The 23,191-nt window shown below is 37.7% G+C and overlaps 1 long non-coding RNA gene across 3 annotated transcripts in view; it reads left to right on the top strand.

Annotated features, from left to right (window-relative positions):
• Window positions 1-23,191, top strand: part of LOC124154136 — a 628,788-nt gene that overhangs the window by 544,966 nt on the left and 60,631 nt on the right. For 2 of the 3 annotated variants that reach the window (XR_006863841.1, XR_006863840.1), the window contains exon 5: window positions 8,298-8,366. The exons of the other annotated variant lie outside the window; for it this stretch is intronic. This is a non-coding gene — a long non-coding RNA (uncharacterized LOC124154136). Of the gene's footprint in view, window positions 1-8,297; window positions 8,367-23,191 lie in introns of those variants that run through there. 3 annotated transcript variants of the gene reach the window in all.

The raw sequence follows: 23,191 nt of genomic DNA, 5'->3' as shown, positions 1-23,191 counted from the left end.
AGAAGGCTCTTTTTGGCTGAAAAAAAGCCTAGAATAGGTACATTCAAAATTGCTACTTTGCCTTAGTGAAAAATCATTTACCAATCCCATAGTGAACTCCTTATTTCCCGTTTATCTATCGTATACGATTTCAAAAGAGCCGAGATTGATTCAACGGAAAACGATGTAGTAAGAACATTAAATTTAAATGAGTAGGAAGAGACTGAGTAAAAACTGATCAATAATTCTTCATTTCATTCAAGTAATAATTCATTCACATTTTGGATAAAATGAATAACTTTCCTCTTCTATGGCTACTCAATCGCTTTTAACTTTATTTTTAATGTAGGTGCGTAATTGGAACGAACTGGCTTCACAAATACATGTGCCCTTGTGTCATAATTATTTTTGACTTGAATGTTTCCCTTGAGATCCACTGATGCACATTACTAATTGTATGAAAAATGGTTTTTAAATATAGGTTATTCATCTTGTACTTATCCATGCATTTTTTTACTAAAAAGTAAAAGTGCTCTTCATCTTTACTGAAATTTTTCCTCGCAGAACTGACTTTCAGGCCTCCCCGTGGAAAAGATTCGGCGGGATTAAATTGTTAAGGAATTAAATTTTACAAAAACTCACAATCAATAGCTCGATCGAATTTGCAAATCTAAAAAAAATAGCACCATGATTGGCTCTTACTTTCCCTGCATTTTTAGTCATGTGTGAATAAACACATTACTGAGTCTTTAATTTCCTTATGGTTAAATCTGTCATCTTGGCACAAGTAACTAAAAGAAACCTGATTAAACATAATGGTCACGCAAGTTTTAAATGGTTGCCTATAATTATCCGTTGTATTTCTCGACTTAAAACAATAGAAGGTATATACTTGGTCATATTAATAGGATTTAAAGAAAGGGGATCAATGCCGGCCACATTTATTTGGTCCATTGAAAGTCCACAACTTAAAATACACAAGCATGAGAAAGGACTGGCGTATTGTCCGGCCAATATCTACAATTTTTTATAAAATAAAATAAATACGGTAAATTCCTCGAACAATTTAATTAAAATAAGTCATGCTAGTATATACGTCGTTCGGAGAGATTATTTTATTCTATTCCTATCAGTTTTTGGGTGAATAAACTTAAAATGTTACCCAAAAATTGTTTGCATTCATCCCTCTTTATCACATTCCAAATAATCATACCGCCCTTTACATCTAAAAATGCTGAAAAATTGGCACTAAAACCACAGTAAAACTAACAAAAATTGAAAAAATGACTTATCTTTATGAACTTTCTCGGCAATTTGCACTAACAAATGCCTCCATAGATTTCCTATTATTGCTGTGTCCAGAAGAATCCTTCCTTATAACGTTGGCAACAAAAAAAGTTTTATCCCGGTGTAGAGCCTGAAAATCTAACGCAATAATATTTATTCCCGAAAACGAATTACTAAAAATAAACCTGTGTAGTTATATACCTGATGGAAGACATTACCTCGGTGGGTGTTTAAAATGGTTTAATAACATTACTTTTTTATTTCCAAATAATTTATTTATCTACGTAACACATTTTCGACACACAATAAATCGTCTTTTGAGAAGCAGTTACAGCCAAATTCCGTTGTCCTCTTACATACAATACGGTATAAAGTGAAGGGAGGTGGGATGGATCTTTAGAGTAGGAAAAAAATATGGGCTCTTTTTTGCAGCTTTGGAACGAAGCCAGAGGGGATGAATCAAAATCAAATCAGAGGTAAAAAAAATTTGGGGACATCCATATAAAATGAGGTGACAGTCTTTTCGGCAGAGTCACCATAATAGCCACTGTAACTTTTTTCTTCCCATAACTTTTCGAGGCAAGTGCGAAAGATGGTGGGTTATTAATTTTTTATATTTTAAATTATTTAATATTTATTTTTATATATTGCCTAAAGGTAGGAATATTAGTGCTTTAATAATAAAAATTAAGTAATTTTTTCTACTAATCAACTTTTTTTTACCAAAATTCTTCTCATTGTTATCCCTAATATTGGATGCAAAAACGAAAATTTTGGAAATTATATTAAGCTCATGTAGCTGATGCTTGGGTGGATTGGGTGTGAAGGAACCAGATAGATTCATACTAACAACGTTCAAGAGTCGCGCATCGGCTCATAATTACGGAAGGTATACATTTTCCTTTTTAAAAATTAGTGTATGCCGAGTGTGAGGACGGGAGTTAGTGTAGTATATGGGAGTTGGAGGCCAAAGGGGTGCGTGTATATGCGAAAGATATTTCATAGTGCTCCCGTACTGATACGACGTCAATGGGCTCATTCCAAAATTATCGTTTTTTTCATTTTAAGCATTTAAAGATAGATTTAGCCACCACCAACGCATCACATCTAATGGCCGTGAAAAACCATCAAAGGATGTAGCAAAAACATTTAAGCACATGTGAACATTGATTCGGAATATCAATCTCTATAAGGGTGGCTGTGTATACACACCCACGTAACGACAAACCAATGCTTTGGCGCGCTTCATGCCAACATCAGCGACGAACATCCATCCATTCCGCCTTCCGACCGGATGCCGAGTAGCTCCAAATAAATGGACGAATAAATAAAATGCAGCCCATGAGCGAGCCGTGGGCGACTGCGTGTCCGTGGTGGGGGCGTTGAGCGATGGTGTCGCCATCTGAGGGCGGGTGGAGGAAAAAAAAGAGCAGCGATAAGGGACATCCCTGAGGCGATGGAGGGAAGGAAGGTCGGCTCCCGAGTGGAGGAGTATAGGGTGGGTGTTTACGCGCCAAAATATGGACGAGCACTCTTTCCCTTCCAAACATCCATGCGGGTCAAGGGCTGGGGAAGAATATTGACGAGAAATTCTAGAATGGGGAAGGATCCACCCAGACACGAAGGAATTGTCATTCTCGTGAATATTCGAAAATAGATAAGAATAGAGCACTTTATTTTTCTCTAGAAATAAATTCCTTCGGAACAGGAATATGTGACAATGGGTCAGACGGATCAGGAAAAATGAAAAGATATCAATGCGAAGGTAACAGTGAATCTATAAACATTTCTAATTTAAGGCAATGGAGTAATCATTTCAAAAGAATAATTTAGGCATTCGATTATTTCACAATTTTCACATCACATATCATTGAAGTATAGCGAAAGCAAACATTATTTATTTTTTTAAACTACTTTGATGTTCTGGAAGCCTTGAGAAATCGAGTTTTCTAAATTTGATTTATAAGAAATCATGGTGAATCCTGTTGCAATGTATTTTTTCTTTTTTATTGCAATTACTGTAAGGAATAAATACTCTCCATTGATTTATTTGTCTCAGTTCATTTTTTATGCATAGTTTTGTGAGCTTTCCACTGAACTCTATCACCACCAGAGTCAGGATCTGAATTTCGACCCTGAAAATAAAGTGAATATTTATTGCGACTAGCATATGGATTTCATAATATCAAAATTTCCTTATTGCAAAAGAATCATGCTAAAAATAAAACGAGGCACATCACCAAATGACGCAGCAAATAAATGGTGCAACTAAAGTAAAACTATGATGGTTACATCAAAATGGCGCAGCATTCGGCTCTTGAGGCTTTAAAGCATTCGTTTAAAATATTAGTATTGAACTTCATGCATACTCTGTACCATTTTTATTTTGACGTCAATGGGTCTAATTCACGAAATCAAAACCTTGTATTGAAAAAATACGCAATTATTTTTTTAGCTTTGCAATCAGGAGCGTTCAAACTTAATTCAGATTTCCTGCCATTGAAGTTGATGATATACGGGAGGTAAAGCTGTGGTCTGTAATGTAAGTAAAATTAAAAGCTTAGTTGTTGAAAATTATAATATGGCAGCGTAAGTTTTGAGATAAAATTGTATCACTAAATGCGGCGAAATATCCCTAAATGAATGAAATTCATGCGCCTTCTTTAACCCATCATAACCCAATGTACTTCTAAGCAACATCAAAAATGTATAAATTTTCCGCTCTATTTATGAAATATCTAAACCACGCGTTATTTTTTGGTGTAAATTGTGATGGCAAAATATTAAACTGCCACGATAATTATGATTGAGTGCAAAATTTTCATGTTTTCAAAATGAAAAATCTTGAAATTTGATTTCTCTCAAAAGCAGGTCAGGGTTATGAAGGATTAAAGTATGCATAATATTCTTCAAAGAAGGAGGAGTCCGCAGACATTGCAGGGTATTTCAACACTTCAAAAACAAGGGACAATTTTCCCAGTTTCATAACTCGAATTCATGACTCGGCGGATCATCCGAGTGCATTTAAACTTGCTCACGGATGGTACCTACAACTACTACTGGCCTTGAACTCTGTTTTCAAGGTGAAAAAAACCAAGGGACATCGTGTGGGCGAAACAAGGGTAAGCGCGGACTCAGCATCCTTGGATTGACGGCGTCACAATCTTGCCGACAAAGTCTTCGGCGACGATGGAACGTCGGCACATCTTCCTCCCAGGCGACACACCACCTCTGGGGGGAGGAGGAGGGGGTATAATATGGGGTGGGGGTGTCCGAAGAGACAGAGATGAAATACCCCCGTACCCCCAACCCCCCACTCCCTCGTTGGTAACTCACAATGCTATCCCCCCCACGCAACCCCCTTAGGACGCCATTGATCGATCATTCTCCATCTATGGACACCCACCCCTCTACACACGTGATAGCACCCGACGACACCAAAGCCTTTAACGTGCGGGGAAAAAAAAAGAGAGGGGGTGATACCCCTACAGACCAACCTGCATCTTTCTCACCTCCTTCCAGCAGCCCTATCTCTCTCTCCCTGTCGAGCGGATATAAATAACCTTCCCCACCTTTTCGCGCCTGCACCCATTGGAGGGAGCACCCCTTCTGCCCTTCCGTACACGTGCCCCTTCGCACTAAAGGCCCTCAACCGTTCCCTCCCGTTAGTGAGCTTGCCCCCATTCACGGAGGTTGCAGCTTTTTAAACCCTTTCATGTCACCGCCCGTGAGCAAGTGGACGTGCAAACACTTGGGCGTGACCATCACTTTCCCTTCCTCGGAAGGGTTGGATAAAAAATATCGGGACGCATCGCCTTCCATTGTGGAGGCAGCGAAGGAAGACTGACGATCGGTCATGAGTTCAAATAGAAATACCTCCGCTATTGGGGTTGCCATCTATCAAGATACAAAATTTTCATCCATCATATCTTAGTATTTTCATTTTCATTAAACGGGTTTTTATTTACTATCAAAAGCCCTGATAAAAAGTTCAAATAGGGAAATAATATTCTGATTCAGGGTTTAAAAAAATTGCATGATAATTATAATTCTATTATTTTCTATAAGCTTCACTCAGGTTCAGATTAAGATTTATAATGCACTTTAGGCTTTATTTAGTGTCCCATCAAAGTAGTACTTCGACTTAAAATGTTGCTTGGTTAAAATGAAAGAATCTAGTTAAAAAGAAAGAGAGAAGAAATACTTTGCATATCATGGAGTGCTTTGTGTACATCTGAATATAGAGGACACATACTACACCAAATATCTCAAATTTTTCAAGAACATCACGGAATTCAATAAACCATGGAGCATTGCTATGCTTATGGTTGCTTTTTCTAGTTTATGGGTAAAAATAGAGTCTAATAACTTCTTTGAAATAAGTATATTTGCATTTTATAAAACTTGTAAGAAATTAGATTAGTTGATATGAACTATCAGATACTTATGCTCTCTGACACCAATGATTATGCTCTCAGCATCCAATGATGCATAATGCATAATGAGATAAATTTATAGCAGGGAGAATCATGCTCGCCCCACGTTGGGAGAGATTTGGTCAGTCCCATGGTTATAACCATACTAATCAATCGTAAATGAGGAGTGTTTGGATGAATTCAGAAATTCTCACTGGTTACATAGTTACCCACGGGAGGTGGAACTTTAGCAGCCATTACCACCGCGTTTTCTCCTACGGTATTTTTTGCTCGGAACAAAAAAATAAAATTAGTATCGCCGCTACACCCTTTTCCATTCACCCATCCCTGATTTTTTTCCGCCCACAACTTGCCCTTTTCTGTTCCAAACTAATCCCCCTCGAGAGTTTTGGAACGCGCATTTGCATAATATGTGGGTATGGATGTGATCGGGCGTGTTGTTTTTTTTTCGTGCAAGCGGAGAGATGAGGCAAACTTGGGCCCATGACGGACGCGGGGGCGCTTCTAACACCGATATCGCTTTTCCCTTCGAAAATGGACGGTGCGGTTGGTTCGGTAGGCGGCGGGGTCGTCCCACAGGCAAAGGGCCCGAGGGATTCTTTATTTTCGGTAGAGCTGTGATTTGGGATAACTTGCCGTGGGTGGATGGAGATAGTATAGGCTACCGGGCGGTCCTGTAAGGAAGGTGGAGAGAAATATCCCACCCCTTCCCATATCCAACCATTCCCGTTCCCTTCTATATTTTTCTTTCTTCACATTGTTTTTGCTCTTTCTCTGAATCCTCCTCCTTCTCCTCTCTGGATAAATTTTTCCGCTCTCTCTCGGATAAAAGGTAAACAAGAAGAGACAGTGATTCGAAATTCCTCCGGAAACTTTGTTCCCTTCTTTCTGTCCGTCTCACTCACGTCTCCACTCAAGATCTCCTTCCCCAACTCCGGATTCTTCCTTTTCTTTGGCTGAGAGGTCGTTTCTCACTTCATGTGGTTCCATTGTTCACCCCTCTTCGACTTCTTCTTCTAAAGGTGCGCAGCTTGGGAGAGCACCATAGGGGTTAAAATTCGCCACCTACAAGTTTGATCAAATAATCAACAAATATTGTATACGCATAAAAAAGTTGGAGTTGACAAATGCATGGTTACATGTAATTTTTTGTTTTAAAAATGCATATTTAAGGTGTTTAACATATTTTACTCAGGAGAGACAGGACTTTTTGACTGCCTCTTCCGCGCAACCACGAGTATCAATAGCGTCTATTGCCCCACACAGTAGAAAACGTATTTTATTGCATTCAATTTTTGGCTTTGATTTACATGGGAGTACCCCAGGAAAATCTGGTCTTTATTAAATATTCAAGTAGGTTAAAAGACTTGACTCTTGATGTCAATATGATTTTGTATATCAATACCTCTATTTCTCCCTCCATTTTTTACTCCATAAATTTCTTAATTGCACCTTATATGCTCATAGACCTGGCAAAAAATGTTTTCCATTTGTGGCCATTGTAACTCGCAACGATTGAAATATGTAACTTACGTACTTTCTGTATTATTTTCCATATTGTTTACATATCCGTGTTTATATATATATTATTCATACTATCCCTTTGGGTCACGACGGGTAATAATTCAGACAGATAGTGGTTATCCTTCGGTTGTGATGTCATGTGTTAAACTTTCTCTAGTGGTAATGCCTCTAGGCTGTGGACCCGCCTAAAATCCTTACGCTTTCAGCGCAGGCAAATAAACCGCCGATGGGATCTGCTCGGCTCTTCACTCGACGGATAATCTTTCCCTTCGCAAACATCCCACCTATCCCTTATGACGCAAATTATCTCACTTTATGGTCGCTTTCACCGAATACCCGACCTAAAATCTGGAAATTTCCCCCATTTTTTTGTTGATACTTTTACCCATTTGCTTTTCCTACGTTATTCTTACGGTTTAGCCGTATTTGACCTTTGTGAACGTCAAATACCTACCAGTTTTGTTCATATTTAAGTTCCTAAGTATAATTTTTAACTGTAAGAATCTTTTTCGAAAGAACTTACTTTTTTACCCTTTTGTCATATTTTTAAGGGAAAGTTTAATTTCTGAGGTGTCAGCGATAATTTATAATGCCATATTTTACCTTTGTGAATGGCATATACTTACCAGTTTCATTCCAACTCGATTTCCTAAGTATAATTTTTAACTTTAATAACAATTTTTAAAAATAAATCATAATTTTTGTTACCCTTCTGTCATAGTTTTAAGGGAAAGTGTAATTTGTGAGGTGTCAGTAATCATTTGAAAAGGTCATTGCATACAACATGGTTTGTTTGCTTAACTTTCATAAAAACTACCCGCTTCTATTCACGTGGGTGAATTTTTCCTGGTGGATATGATAAAACAATACCTATCCATCTCTCTAAAATCCAATTCCGATGGGAAAAAGAAATTTTGGAGGATTCCATAGCCGAATTATTTCCTCTTTAAAACAGCAATTTTCCATGAGAGAGCTCATGTTTTTATAACCCGTACTCTTCGTTGATTTAATCCTTCAAGCATAACGTCTAAACACTTTAATAGTAATTTATCGATGGATATCTCATTTCAGGGGAGGAAGACGATGAGATCGATGAATGGAATGAAAGATAACTGGCCTCAATTACAATTGAATAGGTAAGTCTATTTAGTAATGGGACACAGTCCAGGTTATCAACGAATTCCTGCCTGTAAACATCCGGTAGAACCCCTTTTATAATCATCTTGTTATTTCGAAATTTTATCTCTGTTTAATTTAACTGTACACTACTCCACCATTTAATTACCACTATCGTTCATATTCACCTCCTATTTAGCTTTACTCCTCTATCACGTACATTTTTAAAAGAAATGAGGATCATAATGAATATGAAATCTTTATGCAGGACCAGCTGTTCCATTATCAGAAAAGATAGATTATAGCTATGATAGATTATTTCCCTAGCTCGATTGATTATCCCTAACTCGATTGATTATTTGAAAACAATCTGAGGCAATGTTATTTAATTCTTAAAATTTATTACATCAGTAATTGATATTTCGTTATTAAATTTTATTTTTTCTTTAAAATCTATTCATCTGTATAATTTTTGTTCAAGGTATATTAAATAGGAATTTTTCTTTACTGTGGCCAAACGATATTGGCGCAGTAATTGTTTTAGGAATTTTTACCAAATATATTTTTAATACCGTAATAACTCTTATGACGTGGTGTTAACGCCAAGTTATGAAGCATTGTGTTGTTCGAGAGTAGCATTGAATTCTGCGTCTTCGCACGTGGCAATATCTGTTCGAGGCAATAAATGCAACTTTGTAATCGAATTTCGTTCAGCGTGGCTCACCCAACTCGCACTGTAACACCGATAATGAAAAATTTTCAGCTCCAAATCCCGAAAAATCTCTATCTTCCTCACCACGTTCTTTAATTTACTCAGCCCAGCACGGCAGCGTTGGGCGACGACGCGGCGTCTCTAGTTCTCTTACCACCCGAGTTAAGCCTGTCTTTTTTTCCCTCTTTATCCCTGATTCGTTTCTCCAATAATAAACTTCGTTCCTTTTTTTTCTTTTTCGAAGGTTTACGCTTCCAAGTTTTGAAGGAAGTCTGGTGCAATATTTTTTTTGGACTCGTGATAAACTCCTGGATGCTGCTTGCTGATAAAATTCGGCGAAGAAGAAGTCATCTATTCTTTCCACTAGTCTGTGGGTGCTCAGAATTTTAATGCGAGGCGTTGATTGCTTCATTAGGAAGTGACTGCATTCGGTCATTCTGCGGGGTTCTCCACTGGAGAGAAAATTTAGTATGGCCTCATTTCAATTGCATTCATTGAAATAAAAATGAGTTTACTCCAGGACTTTAAAAAATAAGTGGAATAGTTTGAACTTGCTTTTTCCTCTTTGCCATCATGATTTCCAAGTGTAGTGCTTATTTTCGATTGCCAAGTAACTTTGATTTCCGTTGGGGAAAATTAAATTATAATATCAGAAGCTGTTTAAAATAAATTGTCGAATCACATAGTAAACGTTTTGCTCCAACATGAAATTTGTCGGGGAAAAATTATAGCCCGCATTGTTATAATTTACAGCCCGTTTTTAATAAATCAGATACTTTAATTTAATATAAGAGGTTTAAAAAAATAATTTTACAAATTCCTCCCCTCAGGGGATAGGGAATCAGTGCCAGATGAATCTCATTACGTGGGTAAGCATCTCATCCCGAAGAATAAAGGCCCAAATAAAATCTCACCAGGGCGATGCTATTATGTTTTTGCACTTTTTGATTTAAGCTATTAATGTTCTGACTAAAATAACCCCTAAAACCAGATTAACTTTGACCTCGATGCTTTATGCAACAGTTTCATTTATTTTGTTTTATTTACTATCAAGTTCTCCGTAAACAGCACATAACGGCCTTTTACTACGAGGGTTTCCAATAATAGCAACGTACAACACAGACATCCATTCCCTGGATAGGGATCACCTACCCAGGCGGAATTCGAACCCACGACATACGGTTTGGCAGGCGAGGACTTTATCCCACCGCCACCGAGGCTGGCCATTAACGATCCAATACCAATACAATTCTAACAAAACAAGTTCACAATTTTAAGTCCTACACTGATGGATCACGAAAGAATTTTCCACAAGATGTAGACACTAATTATAATGTATCAAAAAAACTCATTTACAATATTTCTGTAGCCTAATTTTCCATGCAGTTCCATGCATCTAAATTTACGTCATATCGTCCCACCGGCTATTGATCAACGGATTTTTGAGTGCCAGCGTTGAAACTTCTCAATCACACACATCTAAATGGACGTGGAATTTCTCGATAGATGTTTGTCATACCTCCGGCAGTATTTGCTGTTAGTATTTTTATCTACGGCATCGGCAAATTCGATTGTAAGTAATTCAATTTAGGGAAGTAATTAAATTAATGAATATATTTCCATTACATTTATATACAGTATTTATACCACAAGTCTATTCCGTTAAATGCGAGGACATTATTTTATTTTTAGGGGAGGCTTGTTGTATTGAAATTTGTGCGTTTTTTTGTCGCTTTGGATTTATCTTCTGCAAAAATGAGAATATATATTATTTTTATTATTTTGTATCCTCTGTGTCACAAACCGCTTGTGTATCAACTTCCGTACGGACTAAATCAGAGCACTCCTTATGTTATTCTTATTCTGATAGTTTGTAAATCGTCACAGTTTCTTATATTAAATGCAACCTTAGATTTTTAATCAGTGTAATATTCACGTGACTGGCCATTTCAGGCTACAATGTATATCGGCATGATTCATGATGTTTTTTTAGAACGATACAGATCATATCAATTGCAATCATTGCAGTTTATTCTCTCATATTTTCAACCAGTCTAGATTTTATATTGCTACTGGTGTTAGATGCCCTTCTCGTTCTTCGACTCCAGAGCACATATTTTTGGAGAACGGTAAACATCACACATGGTTTACTATCATTTTCAAAAGAATTGCCTTGATTCAGGTATGATAGAATGGAATTAGCTATCAATCTCATTATTGTTAGTAAATACTCATCATTGTTAGTAAATAAATAAAAAGCAATGAAGTAAAATTAGTAAACATAAAACTAATAGCTATAAAATTGTAATTCCACATTTTGGTCATTCTCAACGCATTTTATGCCCATTTTCTCCACCCATTTGATAAGCCTACACTAATCTACAAAAAAAATAAACAGAGTTCTTATGCATTTTCTTAAAATTCGTGGAGTCTGGAAGAAGAGATGAGTTTGTTTCATTGACGCGCATTGCGTGTGCATTTGGTTGTCTCCCCTTTGTTTATTGTATGCGGCAGTTTGCGACGAGAATGTATGTGGATTAAGAAAGTTATTTTTATTAATTTTCCTTAATCTCCAAATGTCTTTTCGTTCCGACCATACATCTCTCTCAATTCTCTGTATCTATATTTTATATAGCATTTGACTCCTAAACCACGAATAAAATTCTTTCTTGGACAATAGCTTCATCTTTGTCGAGGTTATTTCTTCTATTATATTATTCAGAACACATTTAAACTGCATCTCATTATCAGTGAATATAATCACCCTTCCTTCCATCGGTTTTATCAGTCTAATTTATTCTGTAAACAATTTTAACTGTTATTATTTTCCTTCTAGTGCGTTGAGATACTAGAAAAAGAATCTTTTGTATCGTTGTCACATATTTCTTGCGTATCTTTTCTCGTGCGACATCCTATCGAAGATATTTAAGGTGGAATCGATTTAGCGGATAGTCATCAGATTCGGATCGATTTTTTTTTGAAAGTTTTACCTGCAAAAAGTGTTAAATACTTTCTCAACATACATTTGAACATATTCTGTGCAAAATTTTCGAATAAATTTGGTATAAATAACACGACGTCAGTTGGGTGTATATTTCACGCCTACGGAAACTTAAAATTTTTGACTTTATTTCTACGTTTCATGATGCAGAAAGTTTTTGACATTTTCGCTTACCCGATTTAGTTTATCAAGAATATTTATTGCAGTGACAATTTAGGGGAATTTGTGAAATTCCATCATTCATCCACTCATTCCGGCTTCCCGATTTAAAATGCCTTTGGAGGGCTTACAATAAAGGAATAAGAATACGTGAAATGCTACAGACTGTAGTAGCAAGACCAATTCTTTGAACGATAAACTTCCAATGCTGCCAATATTTGTGGATAAAGCATGTAAAAAATACGTACTTCACTCCTGCTCGAGAGCTACTGCTTGGTAATCATCCATCAATTGACGAAGGGAGAGGGAAGCCATGATAGAATATAAACTACAAATGATAATTTCTGCACTATGAACATGGGACAACTTAGGACACATTATGAGACGCGATGGCCGGATGAAAACGATCGTGGAAGGACAGGTGGAAGGGTAAATGGACAAGGGACGGATCCGAATGAGTTACATAGGACAGGTTATAAAGGATGTACAAGAGAAGAAATTCGTTGATACTAAAAGGCTAGCGGATAGGAGAGAGGAATGGAGAGCTGCGTCAAACCAATCTTAGGATAGTTGAGTAATGATGATGATGAATATTAAACTCTACTGCCGATTCATTCAATACCGAAACTATGATCGCTAGTGTAGCTTTATATTATAGTGTGGAAATTACTATTTTTAGTTTATATTTACCATGGATAAATCGCATTTCAACCAAGTGAAGCCTGAAATGATTTCATACAGGAAGAGGGAAGATTCCGTGATTCCCTCTACTACCTTCCCCGCTTCATCTTTCCCAAACCATCGCACACTGATTTCTACCGTTTCTCTCGCGGTGACGCCACAGTATCTCCTCCTCTGCGATATATATCGCCAGTTTCCACCCCTCCGCTGGTCTCTACTGTGCACTCACGGGCATCAGCACGTGCACAAACACACGCTACCTCGGCCTGAGGCTCTCCTGACAGATAATTTCCTCCGTACTGCAGTATCTCGCATCTCAGCGTGGGAGAGGCTGTGAGACGCAGGTTCCTACTTTACCCAGGAGCAGCAGCCATCGTCGCGATGCCCACACAACCCTCCCGCGCTACTTCCCCCGCCCCCATTCGCACGCACTTAAAGAGGTCCCACCGCGGCAATAGCTACATTTAATTTTCGTCATTATTGAAAAGGAGATGCTTCTACGAATATTTCCCACAGCCTTAAGTAATAACTCTCTAGCGGAAGTGGACCAAGTATTTTGTTAGTGATTCATAACCACAAATGTTGACGGCATTGAAAGTTTTCCTTTCGAGGTATTGGCCTAATTACTAAGTTCAGGACGCATTTCGTAGTTTACGCATTCATATACTTTTATTGTAAATTTATTGGACTTTTTTCTACAAAAATATTTTGATTGCATACACTTAATTCAGTGTTTAAAGATGTCTATGACGATGAATGAAAGCATTCACGTACAGGAACAGCATAAGGATGCTGGGGAAAAGAGGACTGAAACTATAAAATAGAAGATAAGCAAGAATATTTTCGTGTCCTCTCGTCCTCTCGTTGACAAGGGGACACTCAGACTTAGGATCTTGACTGACGCTGAGGGTTTCCGAACTGCGAAGATGGTGCTCTCGGAGGGACAGTATCGGTGAGAAATGAAAGATACGGAGTTTGCCGCCAAGCTTAAATTTGATTCTGTTGACTCTTGGGCAAGAGTCCTTCCTCGGCTTCTCCGAATCAATTGTAGAGCTTCCCTTCCACGGACCTTCGGGCACCCGCTATGCGCACTACAACTCTTGATGAAAATGGCCTCGAGTGAATGATGCGTGCAGTTTTTAAGGCATCGCAGCACCCGAACATCCCCCCCCCTTCGTGCGTTCTAGAACTTTCCACTGGTGCGCCATTCTTTTCTGAAAATTGCAAACGCACCGGCAATCAAAAATTCGATCCCCTCTTCCAGCAAAATCAGTATAGTACGGACATTGTGGCTTTCTTTTCAGTAAAGCGCACACGCACCGTCTATCAAAAATGCATTCCTCACTATCTGCACAATCAGCATTGTACAGGCATAATGGAAAGTTCCAGAAAATCACCCAAAAAAATAAGACGGACAAAGAGGATGCGTAGACCGGAAATGGAATTGACCAAAATAATAGATACCCACTAAAAAAAAGAGTGTGAGAACTTAATCGATTGAAAAATGAAGTCGGGATGTAACCATATGATCGAACCGGATGAGGAAATTAAATAAAAGGTAAGCAATAATTTAGCTACACTCACTAGTGAATTTAAAAGAATTTCTATTTAATAATGATCACATTTTATTTTTACTTGACATAGTATTTCATATCACTATTCGGATGGAGTGGATATATCCACCCTTGGAAACATTATGTCATTAAATTTAGTAGGAGTATTTTGAAAGGAATTTCTGTTTCGGACCCTGCAGTAGATTTTCCTTAAATCACTCCAACATGCCCCTATCTCTCCCTCCTTCCTCTCTCCCTCTGACTCCCGATACGCAATCACACCCTCCCTATCTTCCCCCTCCCCTCCAACCCTTCGATCCGATTGTCACGCCACTCTCTTATTTCCTCTCCGACTCGATCGACACCTACCTGTCGATTATATCGGAGGCAGAGGTGTCCCTACCCCCACCACCGCCTAGCTCATCCCTCACCCGCCTTATCTCACCACCACCCACCACTGGGCTTATCCTCACCGCTCTTTCCCAAGTAGGTGCCCACGTATTACTCTTCTTCATCGCGTTCAGCCGCTCATTTATTTCCCTGCTCTTTTCGAGATACCCGTGGTGGAGTCATTGGCCATTAATATTAAAGAGTTCGAATTACTCCTGCTTGAGCTGTCTTCTTTCATTTTCATGGTTCTATTTCTTACAAAATAATTACCGAAAATCTAACTGACACCGCATGATCACAATGAAGACAACAAAATAAACTGTAATGACGAACCCCCGAACCCTGGCCCCCTGGGTGGGAATCACGTACGCTACCACTACCCCACCTGACCCGTCTGATGAGTAGTGCGAAATTTTGGAATTATATACGGCTTGTGAAAAATACCGCATGAAAATTAATTTATTACGGCCAAACCAAGGCCCATTCAACGAAACCACTACTAGTTCAGAGATATGTTCACCATTCCGAAGGCCATAAAAAATACGGCATTGAAAAAGGCGGAGCAAGGTACATGGTCTCCCTTGTGAGTGGGGGTTCAGGTTGGTGTGGTGGCTAGAATGTTGGATTCCTACCCCGTGGGCTCGGGTTCAAATCCCGGCGGTGGCAGAGAATTTTCAGACTTCCCTGCTTACATGAAGTGTGGTGGACATTTCAAGCTCAATACTCCGTCCGTCGGTTGGGACGTTAAGTCGTGGCCCCATTGACGCCTTTCGTTAAGAGTAGGCTAATGCCGACGCCGGGTTTATCTCCACCGTTCCTTACATACCCTTCCCTGGTGGCGGAAATGACCTCAGCTGCCGGTAGCCTCCTTCAAATACCATACCATATAACTGAGCATTTGACGAAATTTTAGTTAAATGGCTCTGGGGTGTTTATAAAAAAATTAACGCTAAAAAATCATTACCATATCATTATTATGAAGAACTAAACGCATATTGTCGCACACATACATTTGAAATTGTGTTGTGTGGTTTCAGGGGCGGATCCAGAATTTTTTTCTGGGGGCGCACAAGGATACCTCGTAATACAAAACGGACTCAATGATAATGATACAGTATTAAAAATTTGCATATTTTTAAGGATCTGGGGGTGAGCACGTGCCCCAGTGCCTCCCCCTAGATCCAACTATGTGTGGTTTCATAGGTGCCACGGTATCTTTTCCTGAGTTATCTTCTCCATTGCATATTACATTCAATTAATTTTTTATTTGTGATTCCGTTTATTTGTGGTCCAAGATTTGTGATTCTGGTCGAATCAACAACAACATTGGCCTTTAATATTAAGGGTGCGAATCGCTTAAGCTTGACCAGTCTATTATTCGTGACGTTTCTGGTTTTTATAAAAAAATTACCAAAAAACGAAATTAAGTACTCCACGAAACATTAGCTAAATGACTCCGGGGCGTTTATAAAAAATGCAACGCGTATACGGCGTCATCTATTAATATTCTGTAGAACCAACCGCAAACAGGCGCTCAAGTAGTGCCTATTTAAATCGTGTTGCGTAATTTTACGGCTGCCATGATGTCTTTTCAGGAGTTAACTTTTCCAATGAATTTTATATCCATTTTATTTTTCAATGCAAGATGTCTTATTTTGTGATTTGGTTTGAATCAAGAAATAAAATAGGTAAAGAGCATGCGAAACTATTAAATAAATGACTTTTACATAGTGTGTTCCATAACTTTGACGCTATTTTTACCCATTAACATCATAAAATGAAATAACTTACAGCATGCTCTACACATTGCCTCTGCAAATGAAATGGATTACCTAATAAGGTTATGGAAATATTCTTGTTCGTAAGAGATATAAATACAGAGATATACCCATGCAGCTCTGATTGAAGAATAAAAAAATCTGGAACCTAGAATAATATTTCCAGTTGTTCATTGGCAAAAGTAATATTGGCTATTTCTACGAATAAACTAAAATAAAAAAACGTACTATATTTGAATAATGTTTCTTGACAGGCACTCATCGAGTTATCCCTTATTTATAGGTTTTCAATCTAACACATGTACGCTAGGGTTTTTTTTCGAAACAAGAAGCTGAACTAGATTTTTTCAATAAAAAGGCTTTAAAACGTACTACATCCATGGAAGCAATAATAAGGACCATATGGTCAAGTGTAGCTTCGACCCTGGAGCGACGAAAAACGCCCTATTTCAGGCGGACAAATAGCGTCCGGAATTATAGCATCAGTTTCTGTGGAACGAGTCAATTATGAGTCGATACGGGAACGCTGCGAACAAAACGGGATCATTAGGGGAGTCCTCAAGAGGCTTAGTTTCGTGAGTTTAACCCTTCTGGCTCCCTTAGGGACCCGAGGCCATTTATATACACAGCGAACACAACCGGAATCTCGCTCTGCACATCCCTGAAAACACGTCTCGGAGGAGAAGAATGTGTCGAGAGAAGTTATTGCGTTTAAAAAGAACCAGACGCTGCGGAGAAAGAGAGCGAGGAAGAGGCTTGGGGAAAGGAATAATTTACAGTTTTATTTTCTTTCGTGACTAGGAGAGAAAGGTGAAGGGAGAGGTAGAGGTCTTCTCAGAACGGGAATGTAGGCTTTCCTCATTTAAGGATCTGGTGATGAGGGTGCGATGTACATCTTCTTGGACAGGGTTGAAAGGGGGGTGTCTTGAGTGGTAAGGGGGTGGAATGGGGGAAGAAAGTCCCGGAGGGGATGGCAAGTAAGGGAAAGGGGTGGGGAAAGGGATCCACAACCCTCCCATCCCCTTCTTAACCCTCTTGTCACATGACGCTAATTAAAAGCGTTGATGAGGAGAAGTGGAGCGAGGTAAAAGAAACGAGACGGACGAGTGAAAAAAGAGGAAGAAAAGGGAAAAAGTGTAAAAAGATTCGCTGCGGCTAAGAATACGTTCTCAGAAACACAAAAGGAAGTGTGATTCAATTCATTTCTACGCGGGAGCCTCATATATTTTACGTAACTTGACCATCTGTTTTACGATCTCATTTTTCATTCCCTTGAGTCTAAATGCAGATTGGTTATCTTGTAATCCGCTTAGCTCCAATTCAGCCTGGGTTCTCTCCATAACCGGGGTTGGACCAGCTAAATATTATACAACCAATTAAATTTAATTAGCCAGGCGGGTAAAAATAATTGGCCCGATGGCAAATTTAACAGAGAAAATGTTCGGTGAAATCTTAATACCGATGGAAAATTTTACATGAATCACAATTTTATGATATCCAAATATATATGTATCTCCTGCGTTTCCATTGCAAATACAAAATATCTAGTTCAAGGGCATTTTCGTAACAGAGCACACTATCTTTGTGCCAGAGAGCCTACTATAAAATCTCAATTCGGATGGAATATCACAACAAAAATTGCTTTGGCCTAGATGAAATTTGTAATACAATTATAATATCTGAAGCAAAACTTTAATAACTCCAGGGTTCACCAAGAATTCATGGAATTTATTCTCTTGAACGACCAATCATACAGTTACGATTTAATTACATTTTTATTGCGACTTAAAGAAAATTGAGCAAAGTTAGTTAGTGGTTAGTTAGCAAAGTTAGTAAGTGGTTGTTAAAAACGATATATCATATATTTAGAACCAGAAATAGGTGACGCCTCATAGCCAAATAATGTTACTTGGCCATTTTGCAGATACTTTGACACATCTAAGTTAAATATAGACTAAATAACAGCAATTTTTTTATAAAAGATTTGAGCGTATTATTATTAACCCACATTAACCCAATGTTCCTTCTAAGCAACACCAAAAGTGTATAATTTTTTTTGCGCCATTCAGGAAATATCTAAATTACGCTTTATTTTGTGGTGTAAATTCTAACGATGAAATATTTAGCTGCCACGATAGTTATAATTGGCTGCAAAATTTCCGTTTTTTTTTATCAAAAATCTAGAAATTTGAGATCTCCCATTTGATTATGTCACTCATTCACCAAAAATTGTATTTGACTCTCAGTGTGTGAGCATAAAATATCTAATCAAATCGCAATTTACGATTTGTTCTAATTATTTTTCTACCGTTAATATTTTCAATCACATTAACTGCCGCTAAGCTAATTTAATTTATTGATTAGTATGCAGCTTCCGGTTCCTCCGTGATTAGGTATAGATTTACCCAGAAGGAAAACAAATCTATTGGATATAAATATTACAGCAGCTGTTTTATCTGACAAATAGAGCTATTTTATGATTCAAGAAATATTTATCAGTAAATACCGAAAATTGAATATCATCGTTTTTAAAAAGAGGAACTTCGATATTAGAATCGCAAAATAATTTAAAACTGCATCAACAAATGAAAAAAAGGCAAAATTAGTTGTTTCAGGCGTGGCTTTATGGAATGTACTGAACATAATGAAAAGTAAAGAAAACTTTATAATTCCGCATAAGTATTTCATGTATGTACTGTGACCTAGGTTTCGACGTGGCACGATATCGTCTTATACAAATTCATATGCAATAAATACACAAAACTGTTTTGAACGCCCATACAAAATTGTTTACAAAAATTTCAAAAATACAACGGTCTGACACCCCTTAACCCTCGCCTCAGAACGTTGTGTTTTTGAAATAATTTTGTGTGAGACTTTTTATTCTCTGCCTTCTATGCATTTTTACCGGACCGGATTGTGCTAGGAGAGAAAAGAAATACATACCTTGAGACCGAATCAATAGAGCTTCATTTTAATAGTGTCTATTTGTTATTTTACTCTGCTATATGTTTTTAACCAAGAAAACTACAGGAAATAACGTGTTTTGAAATACTACTTGTGATTTAACACACATGACGCATTATTTTTTTTGACAATTCAAGTGAGACATTTTTATTTTATAATAATTTTTTCGGAATAATTAATATTTTTTTCAAATTTAAATTTTTTCTCACACTAACTCTAACCTTAAAATATAATCAGAACACTTCTACACTCTATAGGTAAACTTATGGAGGGAAAACAAATGATGGATCTCAAGAAAAGGGCGAACGGTCAATTGACCGCAGGTGGTCATTATAGGTTTGTGACTTACGCCGGTCTGGTCTGAAAGATTTATTTGGAATTTCAAAGTTTTTTTTACTTTTCACTATAGAATAAAAAGATCCCAATTCGCTTAAATAACCCCTTTGAAAAAATGCACATTCTCGTCGTTGGTTGAACGTTTCATTTTACGGCAGTGCACTGAAAGTACCGGCAATTATGTAGCACACCCAGCGGTGCAAAACCCCCTCGTCACCCGGAAATATTCCCTACTTTTAGCAGAGGCGTAGCAGAGCATTGTTTGCTCGCGAAAATATGGAACCGTAATCATCATTCTAATTGCCACCTCGTGCTGGGTATTTGAAGAGCTTTTCTCTATCTCGAAAAATATTTAGTTTCTTATGAAATTTTCATCATTTTATGCTGTCATTTTAGTGCACTCGAGGAATATTCAGGAGTATTTTCTCGGTAATTACTGAGCTATCTGCAATGAGGAGTGTGGGCGACTCTTGTTGGCAAAATATAAATAAAATATATTTCACCGCATTCGAAGAAAAGAGGCTCTTGAATGCGTGAGTAATTTTATGTAGAGTTGATTTCAAAGTAATTATAACACATTTTGTGCAGTAATTCTCACGTGCAGTATGGATAAGTGCCCAATTTGGGTGGACAACTGTTAGCGTGAGGTTTGTTAATGAAAGCGATGTGCCAAAGGAAATAAGTCAGCTACGTAACAAAGGATGCAAAATCTGGATACAGGCATCGCAACTCAACTCACTTCTGAAGAATGGGATGATTTGAAAGCATATTCAGCCGAAAAAACTTAAGTGGGTACTGTTATGCCGAATATCATCATGAATCAAAACGAAAAATATATATTTTGGAAAAATAAGAGGTAAAAATAAATTTTTATACTTAGCCATGGGTAATGAAATCAACCTTAATTATGAATGACCAATGAAATCAAGTTAAAAATTTCAAGGTAGTATCGTTAGTTTTAAACCAATAATAAGTAATGGAATAGAATACACTTCTATTCCATTACTTATTATTGGCTTAAAACTCGATCGATGGATCACTTCTAGCAACGCATGACTTGCTAAAAACAAGCAGAATATGTTAAATATTCGAAGTTAGATAGAGTAAATAAACGTTTAAATGAGGAAAACATTGTGGGTAACCCAATATGATTACCAAAGAGATTTATCGGGGCTTGGTTAAGTTCAAACTGAATAGGTTCATTATATTAAACAAGTAAAATCATAAAAAGAGATTGTGAAAATTTTCGCTATTTACTGTAACATCTTCTACTGTGGAGATTACTATGGTTAAAAGGTATGAGCAGCTAGGAAAATAATGGATAATAGACCTTTGTCTAAATACATTTAATTAACTAGATAGGAATGTACTGAATAACAAGGATCAGGCATAAATATCTGAAGGTAGACTGCCCTCAGTAGCATAAGGGTAAAAAGCGTTTTTTGTCGAGTTTGTTTTCAGTGTAAGGCATCGTAGCATTAGAAGCATTTGAAATTTAAAAAAATGAACGAAAAATTTATAAATAACGCACCAAAGAATTTATTAATTTGAAAGTATGAGCAAATAACTACTGTATTCTGTCGACAATGAGCATTAAACTGTGCCATTGAGATTCCGCAGTCCCATTTATTCATCTTCATATTCTGTACTAAAGAGATCATTAACATAGAAGATTTAGCATGTTTAACCTAAAAAAAATGAAAATAAAACTTTCTCGGGCTTCACACCAAGCCGATGAGTTTAAGAATACTAAGGTTTGAGTAGAGAAAATCTGTCAACGTCTTCAGGGAAGAAAAAGACATTTTCTTGAACTCGTAAGTTGAACTAATGTTTTTTGTGCCCCAAAGACGGTGGTAGACTTAATGAAACAATGGCATTTGGAATTCTGTTGACCTGGTGTAACGACCGAGAAAACTTCATAAATACGATCCACCAAGAAAGTTAAGAATTGTAACAATTGAAGATCTCAAAAACCCAGAACGCTAACATCGTTATATAATAACCTCTGGGCCATTTCAAACTATTTTTTGTGTTAAAAATCAGAACACCCCGGATTGGAAGATACCAATGCTATTAAAGGAGACATCGAGGCAATCTCAGATCAAGTTTCCGGGAGTCAGATGGAGAAGAGCATATTAAGAATGGTAGCGAATGAGATTAAACGCCTAGCATTTTTTTAAATGCTCCAAAGAGGTCCTTTTAAGAGCCATTGCCTCCATTCTACGCTGCTGTTGAGATTCATCAACGGCTCTTCGTCCAAATAATCTCATCTAAAGGAGCCAGCTTGAAATGTTGGTGCGTGAGAATTTAAGAATAAGAAAGTAGGTATACGAAAGCGCTCAACGATTGCTCATTCAAACGGATAAGGGGTTCATACTCTCAAATGTTAAATGAAGCCCATACATCAGCGGTGAGGAGATGGAATAGGTAATATTTTCGGCAAGAGGATTACATAGAGATGACCCCACTCTGTCGCTCAGACTCATAATATATGCTGTCAATTTGCGTACATATAAATAGCTTTTCAAAAATGTCGCCGGCCTCGGTGGCGGCGGGGTTACGTCCTCGCCTGCCAAACAAGAGGTCGCGGGTTCAAGTTCCGCCTGGGTAAGTTTCCCCTGTCCAGGGCATGGTTGTTCGTGTACGTTTATTTGTTAAAGTTGTTGAATACCCCGATGTAAAGTGGCCAATATGAGCTGTATTTGGTGCTTTGAGAATAAATAAATAAAAAATGTCCGAAGCGTGGCTATGGTTAATCTGAAAATGGGGGAGATTCCGCAACCGTATTGTTGGCACTCATACTTGTTAATAGTTCTCGTCTTATTATGCTCAAACATTAATTGCTTCGGACAATTATTATCGCGCATTTTTGACCAAAATTAATGACTTGATGCCCTTATATGGGGGATTTTTTTTCTGTACAGGAAATGGGATTTGAAGAAATGATAGTAGTATAGACCTACTTGTGAATGGTCGTCATCATCACCACCTCTCCCATCTCTGGAGATGGCAATATTCCAAGGGGCGAGTGTTGGGTTTCTCCGGTATATTAGTTAATAAAATGTCGAAAATGCTGGATACCCAAGGATATTCGTTTTCATGGTAACTTCAAAGTTCATCTGAAACTTTTTGCGTTGACATTGCTCAGTAAGTAAGGAGTTTCCACTTCATGTTTATAGGACAAAAAATGCTTAAAATTATCTCCCCAACCACATTCTGAGGTATTGCACAGTCTTCCTGAAACACCCTGTTTAATAATGCCCAATGCCACT

Source organism: Ischnura elegans, chromosome 2, assembly GCF_921293095.1.
Source record: "Ischnura elegans chromosome 2, ioIscEleg1.1, whole genome shotgun sequence".
NCBI classification, from domain to species: Eukaryota; Metazoa; Arthropoda; class Insecta; order Odonata; family Coenagrionidae; genus Ischnura; species Ischnura elegans.
The sequence above is the reverse complement of the archived record's forward strand: the minus strand, read 5'-3'. Positions and strand labels throughout refer to the sequence as shown.